A 15,279-nucleotide genomic window follows, 5' to 3' on the forward strand; every position below is an offset into this window, starting at 1 on the left:
TAGGCAACACTCAAAAGAAAAAATGAAGGAATACCTTGTAATAAAAAGTTGATTTCATCAGTAAAACCAAATTGTGTCACATAAGTAAAGTTGATTTCAAATGTGTTTCATTGTTTTATGTTTCCATGTGGTTTGATAGGGTGAAATGGAACCAATGATACTGTCGATTTTTAATAATAAACTCAAAAAAATGTTCATTTTCATGGTTAAATTAGAGCATATATAGTTCCTTTCCAAGCATCCCAATGAGTTTAGTTGCAACCTCATCAAAATTTGTTGCCCAAAGACCACCTGTGGGGTCTTCAATCTTTACTTAAAGAACATCTCTATAGTTAAATTCTAGAAAAGTAGCTAGATACTTTGAAAAAGACCAATGTCCATCAACATTTTGTTCTACTCTTTTTTTGCATTGTTTCCTACCAATTTCATTGGGACAAGTTGGATAGCAAGTAGTTTTGGTCTTAATGAAAACCAAGGTTGCTCTAATAATGCATTGTACTAGTTGTAATGTGCATGAAGGTTCTTCAATGATAGATGAGATGATATTTTTCTTCAAGATGGTGGTTCTCCATACAAGGTCTTTTTGGGGCAGGAGGATTTCTAGCCCATTTGATGCAAACCAAGATAGTAGTTCTTTGTCTCATTGATATCAAGATTGATAAAAAATTGTGATGTTGCTAATGTATTCACCACCTTACCATTGTATTCAGTGATGCATCCATTTTTTATAGCAAGAAAAATAACCTTTTATAGATGGTGCATATCTTGCAGTTCACTGCCTTCCTTTTGGTTTGTTTTACCCCACAAAGTTATAGTTATAGTAGATGAAGACATATTTATAAGTTTGAGACTCTACCTAAGGACCTCAATTGCATCAATTTTTCATTTTATTGTAAAGGAAGGATCAACACATATAAAAAATTCAATGAGATCAAGAGAAGAATTAACATTCTGAGACAAGATCTCTAGAATGTGCATAAATGAGAAATGCAGTGTTGGAATTAAATGACCATCTTCACAATGATTGACCCTTGAATCATTAGTCAATGTGATTTCTATATCACTATTGAAATTATTATATTTTTTTTTATAGATTTGATAGTACCATGAGACAATGTATAAACACTTCTAGGTTGAATATGTTGGAAATGGAGGTCTGCTATTTCATTGAAGAAAGTGAAACCAACTTTAGTTCTTTCATTATATATCATATTAAAACTAAACATGTTCCCATTTCCTTTGTTTTTGTTGAAGTGGTGGATCTCTTTCTTTGTAGTAACACGACCTTGTATCATCCACTATGGTTGGAATGGACTCAAGCTTCGAATAGGAGAGATAGTGGTGGGGGAGGTTTTTTTAGTGGGGATGCATGCAAGCCAAACATCACTTTTGAGAAGTTGGTGGAATAGATATGAGAAATTATTTTGTATTTTTGAATTCATCTGAAGAAGGTCATTCCTTTTCTAGAAGTTTTTCAGGTTCTTTGAAGATGAAGGTTGGGTCACAAATTATTGCATGTGTCATAGAGGAGACAAGTAGTTTGGAGACTACAATCCACCTACACAAAAGAAAAGATTTGTATATTAAGTATTTTGTGTACTTGGATGACACAATGGAAATGGTTCATTGTAAGAATGATTCTACAATAGGTAGCGTACCTTGACGAACAAATGGTAGGAATAGTAAATGTAGTAAGTTGGATTATAGTTCCCTTTTGAATTTTTCATGTTGTGAAAAGGTCAGTAAACTTGCTTGGCAAGGTAGCTTTTTGTAAGTGGATCCCATTAGAGAGCTCTAACTTGTATCTAGTTGTTGATTGAGTTGTATGACCAATTGGTGTAAGAGAAATACTTGAAGGAACAAATGCACATCTAGATTGTCACTATTGAGAAGTGCAGTAGCATCTTGTGTCAATGACCAAGACATAACTAAATGGATTGGTACTAAACCTATTATTTATGGAGAGATGTTAAGAATTGTTTAGAATAAAAATACAAACAAAATGTTTTTAATATTAAGGAGCATTGAAGCATAGAATGAAATGGAAGGATAAGATGTTTTCAATAGATATATAATCACAATCACAGTATTGTAACAGTAGAAGACTATGAAAGAAAAGAAGATAGAATAATGTTTAGTTAATATATATAACATAATATGAATGAAAAAATATTCAACCATTATTCCTTGAATGTAAACATGTATGAAAAAAAGAGAGTTGGGCTAACGTAAGTTGGAAGGAGAAATATAGCAAAAGATAGAAAGATGCACCTTCACGCAACAAGCAAATATTATTATGTTGTAGAACTTGTAAATTATAGATATAGTAACACCTATAAATTCAAAAAGAGGGAAACCAAAGTTAGATAGTAAAATTAAATCGATGCACATGTGCAGAAATTAGGCTGTAGTCATTTACCTTATTAGTATTTGTTAGTAAAGAACTATTGTAAAAGCAAAAATAAATTGATACCATCAATTAAAATTGATTGATTAATATCTCAAACTTTGTATGGAATCAAATCAATTAAAGATATATGCAGGTTGCATTAAAATATCAAGTGGTTGTATCCATCTATTATTAAAAAAAAAAAGTAAAATATGTATAGTCACAAATATTAGGATGAAAATATATATAAAGAATATGTTAACTAAGTAAAATAAAGTTTAAAACAAAGAGAAAAACATATTTAGTCCCATGGAAGATGCACATTCACAGAACAAGTAGATAAGAGTATGACATAAAATTTGTAAATTATAGATACAGTAAATCCTATAAATAAGAAGGGAAAACAAAGTTAGATAATAGAAGCAAATAGATGCACATTTGCAAAAATTGGGCTATGGTAATTTATTTTATTAGTATTTTTTAGAAAAGAAATAATTTAAAAGAAAATAAATTGTCATACCATCAATTAAAACTGATTGATCAATATCTCAAACTTTGCATGGAATAAATTTCTATTAATAGATCAGTAATTCAATGGTGTAATTATTTTTAAAATAAGTAAAGATTTATATTAAACAAATTATAGAACAACCACAAAGAACATAGAATTATGCCAACATAAAAGGTATAACTATTTATTTGAATAATCCAAAAAATGAGGTGTAAAGAGTAATAATTTGAATGTTCTAATAACTAATAATAAAGATTGTGTTTATTTGAATAGACATATTTTATTATGGAGAATTTACACTAAGGTAAGGATAAAAAGTTTAATAATTGCAAAATATACTAATAATTTAACAAAAATGATATTGAGGAAACTTATGAGCTTGAACAAAATTATTTTAAAAAGAACAATAAAACAATTTCAATATGGTGAATGTAATATGGAAAAACTATAGTATTATATTAAGAGTAACATTTAGTTTCTAATTTTATAAATTTAGAAATGCAATAAAATATAATATAAGATTACAATTTATTAAAAAATAAGCAAATTAACAACAACATGTCAATATTAATCTATATTGGCAGGATCTAGTCATTTAGGTTGTTTAGGTAATGATATCTTGGTCTACAATGCCCTACTACTCAGAAAACAAATCTATACAAAATAGAGACAACAATTGATAGGGTAGATATATTTTTAAAAATATTTGGAAATAATACATTTATGAGACTCTTTACCAAGAGTTTATAATAATCGATATACATTCTTTATGAATTGAGTACACATAGATTTTATAGCAGGTTTACATAGAGGAATAGGCCCATCTAGTAGACCCCCAAAAAATAGCTTTTAATAGTGAATAACAAAACTATATCATGAGTTCTGCAATGTGCACCATCTATTTCAATTTCGCATAGAGTAAAGCACAATATATTAAATCTATAACAAATTGCTAAGTGTGGTTGAGGTAGTCCTAGATTGCATGATGAATGACTGGAGCATTTCCTTGACGATAATGTTCATCAACATGCATTTCCCTCAAGCAAGTATAGAATCGAACACATTTAACATAATTGGCCCAAAAATTCTTAAGCATATCGTGTATAGCCAAAAATTCACATTCTTTGACATCACATGTATGCCCATTTATTATTTTTAGTTGTTCAATATTTAGTTGACAATCAAGATTAAGTGAGCTTGCGTAATGCTCAATCATTATTTCATGAAACCCTTGGTAGTTGATGGGATGAGTTTGAGGCATTTGACAAAAGTGGAATAATTATTTCAAACATGCTACTTAATATATCTATAATTTGGTCTTGAAGCAAATGATGTGTATGATCTATACAATAGTTGAAATGTTAAATAAATGATTGGATACAAATTGAATATTATTTTGGGTTGATGGAGTATAGTGGACATAAAAAAATTAACCATCCCTAAGCCATAAGTGGGAAAACATTTATAAGAATGTAGGTCATTGTTACATAGCCTTGGCTCGAGAGACTGGCTACTAGACTTGAGTATAGAGACATAACAAATGGGTATCAATAAAAATAGAAATTCATAGTAATAAAGTATGTTCAAAAAAATACATAGCAATTAAAAAAAGTTGTTTAATCATCTTATGGTCACCAGAAATTAGAATAACCTAATTGGAAAAAATAATAGAGAATTAGCCAATAACAAGATAAAAAAGAAGATGATAGTTTGCATACTTAATGCAAATACTCTTAGTTGCATCGAATATGAAATCATGGTAGATGATATTAATTATTTGTACAACCAAAAAAAAACTAAATTTAATATTTGGGTTGTGCAGAAAATAATATGGATAATTTTAATAAAAGTAAAAAAATACACTATTATATAATATTAGTTTTCTTAAAAAAATAGAAAAGATATCACTAGGACATATATATATAGATGGATAAGAGATGTTAGCTATTATGATAAAACTATAAATTTTATTAATAATATGAAACTCTAAAAAATAATATGGATAAGAGATGTTATATATTAATGCTAAAACAAAATTTGTTATTAATAGTATGAAAGTCTAAAAAAATTAGAGCACAAAGTGTGGATTTAAACAAGGGTTGTAAGCGCCAAAGTTCCCACCTCTTATTGTAGGGTTCAATAAGAAAACTTAGGAGAATGTTTTAATGTTAAATTTATAAACATAATTTATTTGTGGTTTATTGTAAGTAGCACTTCCTCCTAATAAATATTCTATAAGTATCTATGAATACAACATTAGAGGATAATGCATATGAATACATCTTTACATATAGAGTTTTATAATAATACATTTTGAAAAATTATTGTAATAATTTAATTTTAGATACAAGATAATGATATTAATTTGCACAAAGAGATTTTTGTTTATTAAAATTTTGGAAAAAAAAAAGAAACATGTCAAATACAAATTCTATTTAAGTAATGAGAAAAATTTGAAATTGATATTATTAGTATGACTTTTTATTTAATCATTTTAGTCAATAAATATAATTTATGAGTAACCTTTGTCATTGATTTTTTGAGTTTACATTTTTATTTAATATTTTTAACAATTTTATTTTGAAATAACAAATGATTGTTCCAATTTTTTAAGGTAAATAAATTTGTATTTAAAATTCAAGAATAGAAGTAATATATGTATGTTAATAATAAGATAGGGAGAAAAGAAACCTATGGAAAGCTAGAAAGTATAATGGATACTATGAAAGAAAAACAGATGATGTGTATGGGAGATTTTAATAACCCCCTCTACCACTCAGAAAAGATAGGCGAAAATAGAGATTTCCCTAAAAGTTTGTAGGACCTTCATGATTTTATGAGGATAATAAATTTAATAGATGTGGACTTGAGAGGAAACCCATTCGCCTAGACTAATAATAGAAAAGGAAGTGATCTTATTCAAGTAAAGTTGGATAGATTGATGGTGACAGGGAACTGGAATCGACTGAGTGATTCCTTTCTAGAAAATCTCCCAAGAATTACTTTTGACCATTCCCCCTTAATCTTCCATTGGGAGGATGGTATAAAAGGAGGTCCAAAATCTTTCAGGTATGAAATAATGTGGGAATCCCACCCATAATTCAAAGATCGTATCCAAGAATGGTGGAAAATAAGGATAGACAATACTACAATGTACATACTAACTCAAAAATTAGATAATATAAGGAGAAATGTTAGGGGCTGGGCTAAGAGTTCTTTTGGAGATTTGTTCAAAGTTAAAAGAGAAGTGGAAGAGAAACTTAAAAAATTGTAGGGGGTTATTGCTAAGAGTAATAATTTGGAAGAAGCTACACAAGAAGAAGAAGAGTATAGAAAAAAATGGAAGGACATCATTTTTCTCGAGGAAATATTTTGGAAGCAAAGATCGAGAGTTCAATGGTTAACTGAAGGTGATAGAAACACTGCCTTTTTCCACAGGTCAACCTTGAACCATAAAAGAAGAAACACGATCAACATATTGGAAGGAGAAGGGGTAAAGGAACATAAAGACCAGGAGGAGATGGGAAGACATGCTATGGAGTACTTTTGCAATGCTTATAAAAAGGAAAATAGAATAGGAAATCAGGTCATAATAAGAAATTTGATAAACACAATCTGACAAGTGCTAGGAGAAGTTGAAAATAATAGCATTTTAGGAAATATCATGGAGGAGGAATTGAAACAAGCCGTGTTTTCTATTAAAGCTTACAAGGCCCCATGACCTAATGGTTTTCCCTCAACATTTTTCCAACAATTCTAGGAAGTTATTAAAAATGAGTCGATTTGGGCAACCAAAGATTTCTTTAAAATAGGGAAGATGCTAAAATGTATAAATAAGACTTTTATTGCTCTGGCCCCTAAGATTCTGACACCCATGAGTTTCCTTGACTTAAGACCCATAAGTCTTTGTAACACATTCTATAAGGTTTTTTCCAAGGTAATGGTCAACAGGATTAAGCCCTTCCTAGAGAATATTATAGGAACACCACAAAAGGGGTTTGTGTCAGGAAGACAAATCATGGATGCTGCAATAACCCCTCATAAGATCATACATTCTACGAAGAAAAATAAAATACCTAGTATGGCCTTGAAATTAGATATATCTAAGGCATATGATAAGGTAAAATAGAATTTTCTTTATGATGTTCTTGAAAGAGTGGGGTTTAACGAAAAAGGTCATAAGCCTCATTAGGATGATGGTGAGTATTGTCCAGTATGTGGTTCTTCTAAATGGATCTCCTTGGGGTAATTTTTAAGTGAGAAGAGGATTAAGGAAAGGGGACCCGCTATCTCCCTACCTCTTCATTATGGTGGTAAAGGTGTTGGGGAGATCTTTACCAAACTGGTAAATGTAGGTTGTGTTAAAGGAATTAAACCTACCATTGCTACTGAAACTAAAGTATTACAATAATTTGTAGATGACACTTTTCTTTTTGGAGAATCCTCTATAATGGAAGCCAGAGCATGGAAGAATATCCTTAGAAACTACGAAGACAATTCAAGTCAGCAAATAAATTACTCAAAAATTTAATTTTTTAAACACTGATGCTTTTATGTAGAGGAAGATTAGGAACATTTTAGGCTATTAGTTGGCTAACCTCCTAGATACTTACCTTGGTTTACCTTTAACCACCAAGGAGGTAACAAATAACTTCTAGAATAACATTGTTGAAAGAATCCAAAGAAGTTGGTAGGATGGAAAGGGAAAATACTTAGTAATGTGGGGAAACTACAACTACTCTCTGCAGCTTTCTAGGGCATCCTAATTTACTTTCTATCTCTTTTTAAAATAAACCAAAACATGGTGGACATAATTGAGAGAATATAGAGGAATTTTCTTTGGTTAGGAACAGAGGAAAAAAACAAGCTAAATCTTGTCAACTGGGAGGATGTTTGCAAACCAAAGGAGATGGGTGGTTTGGGAGTGAGAAGATTCAGGGACCTAAATAAAGCGCTTCTTGCCAAAATTGGATGGAAGCAGGGAGAAAATAACATAGATTGGAGCAAGATCATGAAATCTAAATACCTATCTAACTCCCTTTTCACTCATAATATTTTTAATAATGACCTCTCAAGAGGATCCAAGATTTGGATGAATATTGTCAAAAGTAGAGGAATATTTAGTGAAGGGGTGAGATGGATTACGTGTAGTGGGCAAAACATCAGGTTCTGGGAGGATAATTGGACTAGGGGGAAACCATTGGCTTACAAAAAATTTAGAAGACTAATGGAAACATTGATGGTAGAAGTGGGGCTAAGAGTGGTAGATTATATTGACCCTGGAAGGAAGTGGAAGAAATTATTAAAAGATATTTGTACTCTGGAAGATATTCAACTACTTAAAGAACTTGAAGACTTGATGGAAGCTCAAAGGCTCCCACTTCTAATACAGGAGGAAAAAGTTGTGTGGGATATAACTTCTAGTGGTCATTTTACTGTCAAATCTGCTTAAAAAATTCTCTTTTGTAAGGACCTTTGTCCCACAACATGGCATAAAGTCTAGATTAGCAATATTCTACCCAAAATCAACTTCTTTTGGTGGACTATGCAACATGGTAAAATATTATCATTAGACAATCTGAAGAAAAGAGGTTTCTTTATCACAAATAGATGTTATCTCTATAAAGAAAAAGAGGAGAGTATCTCTCACCTATTCCTTGAATGCCTATATGCTCTAAGATCTGGTTGCTAGTATGGGAGAAATTTGGACTATGTTGGGTGCTAAAGGAAAAATTGAGTCAATTTGTTGAAAACTGGGATTATCCCTTTTATTACCCCAAGTTGATATTTCTATGGAGAATTGTTCCAACACACATTTTCTGGCACATATGGAAGGAAAGAAACAATAGAATCTTTACAAAAGAGGAAAGGCATGTGGAGGTTGTTATGGGAATTAAGGAGAAACTACTAAAGGAAAATATAATGATTACCAAATGTAAGACACTGAAGGAAGAACCAAGAAGGAAAGAATACCAAATAGCGGAAAGATGAGGCACCCACTGGAACTTTAATCACTTTGATAAATCTAAGGAAATAAAGAGACAATATACAAGATGGAAACCACCAACAATAACTTAGCTTAAATTAAACTGAGAGGACATTGGGGTAGTAGGTGGAGTGCTAAGGAATGGAAATGTTGAAGCACTGCTAGTCTATTTTGGGAAAATAGGTGGAGGAATTAATAATATGGCTGAAGAGATGGCTCTACTCTAGGGTCTACAATTTATTAATGATATGAAAATAAAGGAAATAACTATAGAAGGTGATTCCAAATTAATAATTGATATGGCAAAAGGAGTCTCTCAGCTAGGTTGGAATATCCAAAACATTATCATAGATATTAGACATATCCTAAGTGGGATGGAAAAAGTCTAGTTACAACACATATATAGGGAAGGTAATATGGTGGTGGATGTTGCTGTTGCCATGGGGTTTGAGTTAAAATAAATGACATGTTGGAGAAGCATGGATACCCTAAAGGAGGAAATTAAGGCCTTGATTTGCAGGGAAAGGGGGTGACCAAAAATTGAGCTTGGCTAAAAAAAAAAAAGATCAGTGCCAAATTTGGCAGTATCATCTCTAGGATGGAAAAGCTTGCTAAAATTAAGAAGAAATACAAAGGAAAAATGATGAGACACCTTCATATAGGTTTGATGATAAATAGATGCAATTTGAGGCAAGAGTTGTTTCGTAATTATGGTAACATAATGTAAAATTTTAAACACTTTCTTTTTGAGAATACTATAAAAATCATTACAGATATTGTTAAGGATTTCAAGGATGTTAGAGTTATGATGCAAAGTACGCACAAATTCCATAATGAAAAAGGAATGGGATATCAAAGTGTTATAGGATGATTAAAGATCCTAGAGATATTATTTTAAAACCCATAGCGTTGTTATTGATTAAAAATATCCCTATTGCCAACAAGCTTGAGGGTAAGAAGGCTTAGATGCAAATTATTAAGATTGGGGGGTCAAGGATTAGTGAATAAGAAATGGGTGGTGATCTGAATCAATTAGAGCCAACAAAAATAGAAGATTTTCAAGAGAGGATGACAACCTACTTCATGCTAAAAGAAGGGGGTTGTATTCCTTATATGAAAGCAATGGAAAGTTATGATGAAAATTTTTCTCTTCAATTTGTGAATGGGTGGAATGACTGTAGAGTTACCATAAATGATATCATGTTCTAGGTGAATGAGCAGGTTATCACTATGTCCATTGGTTTGTCTCCAAAAGAGAAAAAAATGGAAGAAGGTTATGAAAATGGAAAATGAGGCTAGCATGAATTTCTTTTTTGCTAATAATGAAGAACCTATTCACTATAGGAGAGGCTTCTAGAGGGATAAGTTGTCAGCTCCTTGGGATGATGTCCGTCTAGTGATCATGAAGTACCTCACACTTGAAGGAAAGTTTGGAGTTTATTATTATTATCACTTTTCTCTCCCGAACCATTTTAGAAATAGAGACTTTATTTCTATTCCATTCTTTCTGTTACATTCTTTTGAGGACATGATTAGCGATGTTAGGGAGAAGAGAAGTAAGGGTAATAATTTCACTATCATTCAGCAATGTCTAATTTTGAGACTTTACCAATTTCATCTTACCCTCTACCCCCCTACTATCATTATTGTTGATAATCAAAGCTAACATTAGAATTCCCCTAGAAGTACTAGTATTGGAACTAGAATCCACACGCCACACCCTTCCCCTAGTAAGGATAATGAGAAAAAGAAAAACCCAGACCTAGTAATTGAACAAAAGGGTGGTAAAAAAATTAAAATTGAAAAGCTAGTGGAGGTGGATCTTGGGGGTTCAGAGAAGGAGGGGGGAGGAAATGGTAGGAGAAGATCAGACAAGAAAGCTATAAGCAAAAGGCTAATAGATTTAGGGTCAAAGAGGAGGAGGAGGAGAATTCTGAGAACAATAGGAGAGAGATGGAGGAGGAGAAACATTCTAACTCCAAGAGAGAAAAGGTGAATGAAGAGAAAGAAAAAAATGAAAACTCTATTGATAACACTCAGGTGTCTCTTGCCAATGTCAAAACCACTAAGACTACTCATGTGCCAGCTAGTTTTACCCTGCAACCTATCACCTTTTGTAAGGACAACAATAAAGTGGATACCTCCCCTATCATCATCTCCTCTCTAGCTAAGGAAAAAACCAATGTTTTTGCTAACCCCCAAGTTTTGCAGGATGAGAAGTAGCCATTGACAAAGATTAAAGAGGCATCTAAGAATGTGGAAAAAGGAAACAAGGAGAAGGAGGAGGAACATAATGAGAAGAATGCATATATGGAGAAAAGGATCAAATTTTTAGAGGATGAGTTTTACTCTAAATTTTCTTTGAAGATTACCCATGCTACTACAACTACCCTCCAATTATTAGCACAGGAGAAGCCCAAGACAGGGCTTGACATGGAGGACACCAAACTCCTGTCTACATTACTTGTTGAGGATTGGGCTAGGGTGCTTCTTGCTAGGAAAGGAAAAGATAAGGATAAGAAATATTGTGGAGGTCTCTAGGGGTTTTTTAGCCCTAGTTCATTTATATGTTTTTGTAGTTGTTTTGTTTTATGGTTTACAACTTATTCTTAGACTTGGGTTGTCTTGTTTATGCCAACAGTTATTATGTTATGAACAATCATAGTATGTTTAGTACTATAGTTTTTAGAATTAGTATAGATGATACTCTAGTAGTTGCGAATGATCGTGTGTTGTTTTTTGGTTATTAGTTGTTATTTGTAGTAGTGGTTTCTCTCTACTGGTTTCTGCTAGTAGTGTGTTAGTTGCCAACTTTTTGGTTGTAAGGGTTGACCCCCTTGTTTTGTCACTTTTTATTTCAAAAACATATGTATGTAAAAAATGTAAAGAAAAAAATAGATATTATAATAAGATATATTAGTATAATTTAAATGATTAATTATTCTAGAAGTCTAAAAGATGAGTTATGAAAATGACAGACATAGTAATAAAAATATATGAAGAAAGATAAATATTCATATTTCCAATGGTTCTAAATTTGATGAAAGAATTAATCATTTTTAGCACACAAAAATTGTGGATAGAGATGATTTCACTCTTATCCAATTTTGTGAAAGTAAAGTGAGTAAGAAATTATTAAAGTCATCTAATTTTCTCATTTTAGTATGCAAAATAGACTAAATTATTATATATTTCATACAACATTGAAATACAGAATACAAGTGTAGCATTTAATATTTCAAAACCCTTGGTTTATAATATTTAAATCATTTTTTTTAGTTATGAAAATTTTGTAAGAAGAAAAATGACAATAAAAGGTACATGTGGATGTCTATGCTTTCACATCCTACATGATCTTGTAAATGTGACACCTTTTTTATTTTATAACATGGAGATTAAGTTATGTTTGTAGAAGAGGCATGGATAGTTGATTTCATGCAAAATTTTGTGAGTAGAAGGTTGCATATGATATTTAGAATGAGGTAATTGAATGTAATAGAGGCCATAGAGATGATACTAGGTGAGCAAGAAAAATTCCTCTGAATGACACTGTCTAATTATGAAGGTAGGGTTGGGAAGGAAAAAGTAGCAATGTACATTGTGGAATTGGGCTTCTTGAGGGTTGTAGCTGCAACTGGCCAGACATGTATGCATAATGTGGAAGAAACTAATGCACAATAGTCTAAAATTTTAGAAAATTTGTAGACTTAGAAGAAAATCCAATTCTCATATGATCATTTTGAGAAAATTACTCAATTGATACGTAAAAAATGGAGCCCTCAATATAAGGAAGATCTAGAAAAAAGAAAATCTTGTTTAGAAATAAAAAATATTGGTTCTTGTGGTTCTTGCAATTTTTTTTTAAAATTAGGTCTCTTTGCAATTAAGGTACCCTAAAATTCTAACAAAATATAGTGTAAATACAAGATTATGGATGGAAAGCAATTAATACAAATCACAATGATCAGAAAGAAGTTGAACAAGTTGGCCCAAATAAAACAATTGCATCATATTATGGAAAAACTAACCCGAAAAAAGCTCTTGCCTCTTTTTTTGTTTGAAGGTTAATGCTTTTGATCTCTTTTGCTATTCGGAAAATAATGGGAACCTGTGAAACTTGATGGTATTGAGAAGTGGAAGCATTTTTATACAGCTAAAATAAAAAATTGCATACCTAAAATATTGTAAAGGATATTGAGAACAAAGGAAAAGTGTTTGAGAGGAGAATATGAGGTTTTGACAAAAGGAAGAAAAGAGAGGATATGGGTAGTAACATTGATAGGTAATTGGATTAAAAATACAGATGTAAAGATAGTTATGTGTTCAAACTCAAACACTATGACATAACTACATTGAATCTAAAGTCTTGTTGGCAAGAATAAAACACTATTGTCGCGAATTATTTTGACCTAGGAAAAAGGGATTCATTATTTGTAATGGAGTTCTGTTAGATTGGAGTAATTTCTCCACTCCAGTTTCACAATAAATTAACTTTAACTTCAACATGTTTTGTAAATGCTTTGCAAACTCCCATATCACACAAAGGTACAAATCGAAATCATTTTCTCAACCCTCATATCTCATTGCATCCAATTCAATCACAACCACATATTATCATTTCAATATTATTTTTTTTCAATTTTCAGTGATTTTTGTAGGCTTTGACCGATTGAAGCCAAAATCACCAAAATGTTTCTTTATGGTGAATTTAATTTTTGAATCTTAATTTTTGAAAAAGAGAGAGTCTAATTTAAAAGTGAGTGTTTAGATGAGAGTGAATGTTTTCAGATGGAAGTGAATTTTGTCTATTAAATGACTAGAGCATAAATATGCATTGCTCAATTGTTCCTATGGCTTTTCTCTACTTGTAAAAATGGGGGATTTTTAGAAGAGATCTCCATCTTTTACACATGCTTTTTAGATTGTGGTGTGATTTATATGTGACTTGCACTAAGCATTTCTCATCGATTTCGTCAGGAAGAGAAGGGAAAAGTGCCATATATGAATAAATCTAAATTACCAAAAATAGAGTGCATGTCTTCCATGTATTGGCATAAACAAAAAAATTATATTTTCTGCATGAGATAGGTGACTGGGCATGAGACAAGGAACTAATCAATTTTGGAGTATTTTCTCAATAGGATAAGCCTATCGGCTTAATTATAACTAGCACTTGCACTTGTAAGAGGATCAAGGGATAAGTTGATAGAGTATTTTATGAATATTATCATTATCTGAAAGTACATAGATCACTAAAGGGTTCAACATATTATTCTTATGATTTATGGGGTTTTTGGTCATGAAACAATAATGGCCAAGGTGGTCTAAAAGTGTTTCACAACAAAGGTATTTTTCAACTCCTCAAGTTATCTCTACTTATAAGATTTTCACAACACTTATATTTTCAACTTCCCAAGTTATCATTTTTACAAATTGTATATTGTTTATTTGATTAACTTTTTCATTTTAGGTGAGCTTTTATAATGTTTTTAAAGTGGTGTAAAGCCCATTATAATTTTCTTGATTAAGTTATGGATTTGATTGTGTAAAATGAATTTATTAATTATATTTTCTATTTTAATAATATTGATTAACTTATGGATGTGAAAACTTTCAAAGTTTAGTGTTACTTTTTTAACTTTTTCATCCTATGATGAATTACCAAGTGTGATTCCAAATGATTGATTATAATAAAAACAACAAAAGATGAACAAGTAAATGGTGTACTAATGACTTGCATAATGTTTGTCTCTATGGCCTCAAAGGCCTTCAATTAAGCTTGTTGGCATGTTGAGATAGGCTCATGATGGGGTAACACCAAAAACCCTTTAAGGGATGCTACCTCACCCTCCACTGTGTAGAAAGTTAAAGCCACCATTGAGTTTGGTAAATCTTGTAACTATATTGTTGAATATTTTTCTAATAGAACATGTTTTAAAGGACACACATTTATTTATTTGATCATTATGAATTAAACTATATTGTTTTCAATTCCTTTTATCTTTTTAGCTTTATAAAATTTTAAGTTAAAAATTAATTTTCCAATTCTAAAAAAAATTATTATATAATATTTATTCTTTCTTATAAAGTATTAAGAGTGAAACATTTAATAGTATTTATAATGAACTTTTACAATAAATTTGTTTTGTATTTGTCCAAACATAGACTTAAGAAATGAAATATTTCAAATGCTTTTCTAAATAAGTCACCTTAAATCATTAATATATTAAATTAATTTAAATTTGTATTTAAAATTTATTGGAGATTGTTATTAATTTCAATTAAATTAATTTCAATAAACTAGTTATTTAATATTTTATAAGTTAAAAATATATATTATTTTTCATTTTTCATTTTTAAAATTTAATTTTAGATGCTTGAAAATATTTCTAT

Source organism: Cupressus sempervirens, chromosome 1, assembly GCF_028749045.1.
Source record: "Cupressus sempervirens isolate cs-2001-9-10 chromosome 1, ASM2874904v1, whole genome shotgun sequence".
In the NCBI taxonomy this organism is placed as follows: domain Eukaryota; kingdom Viridiplantae; phylum Streptophyta; class Pinopsida; order Cupressales; family Cupressaceae; genus Cupressus; species Cupressus sempervirens.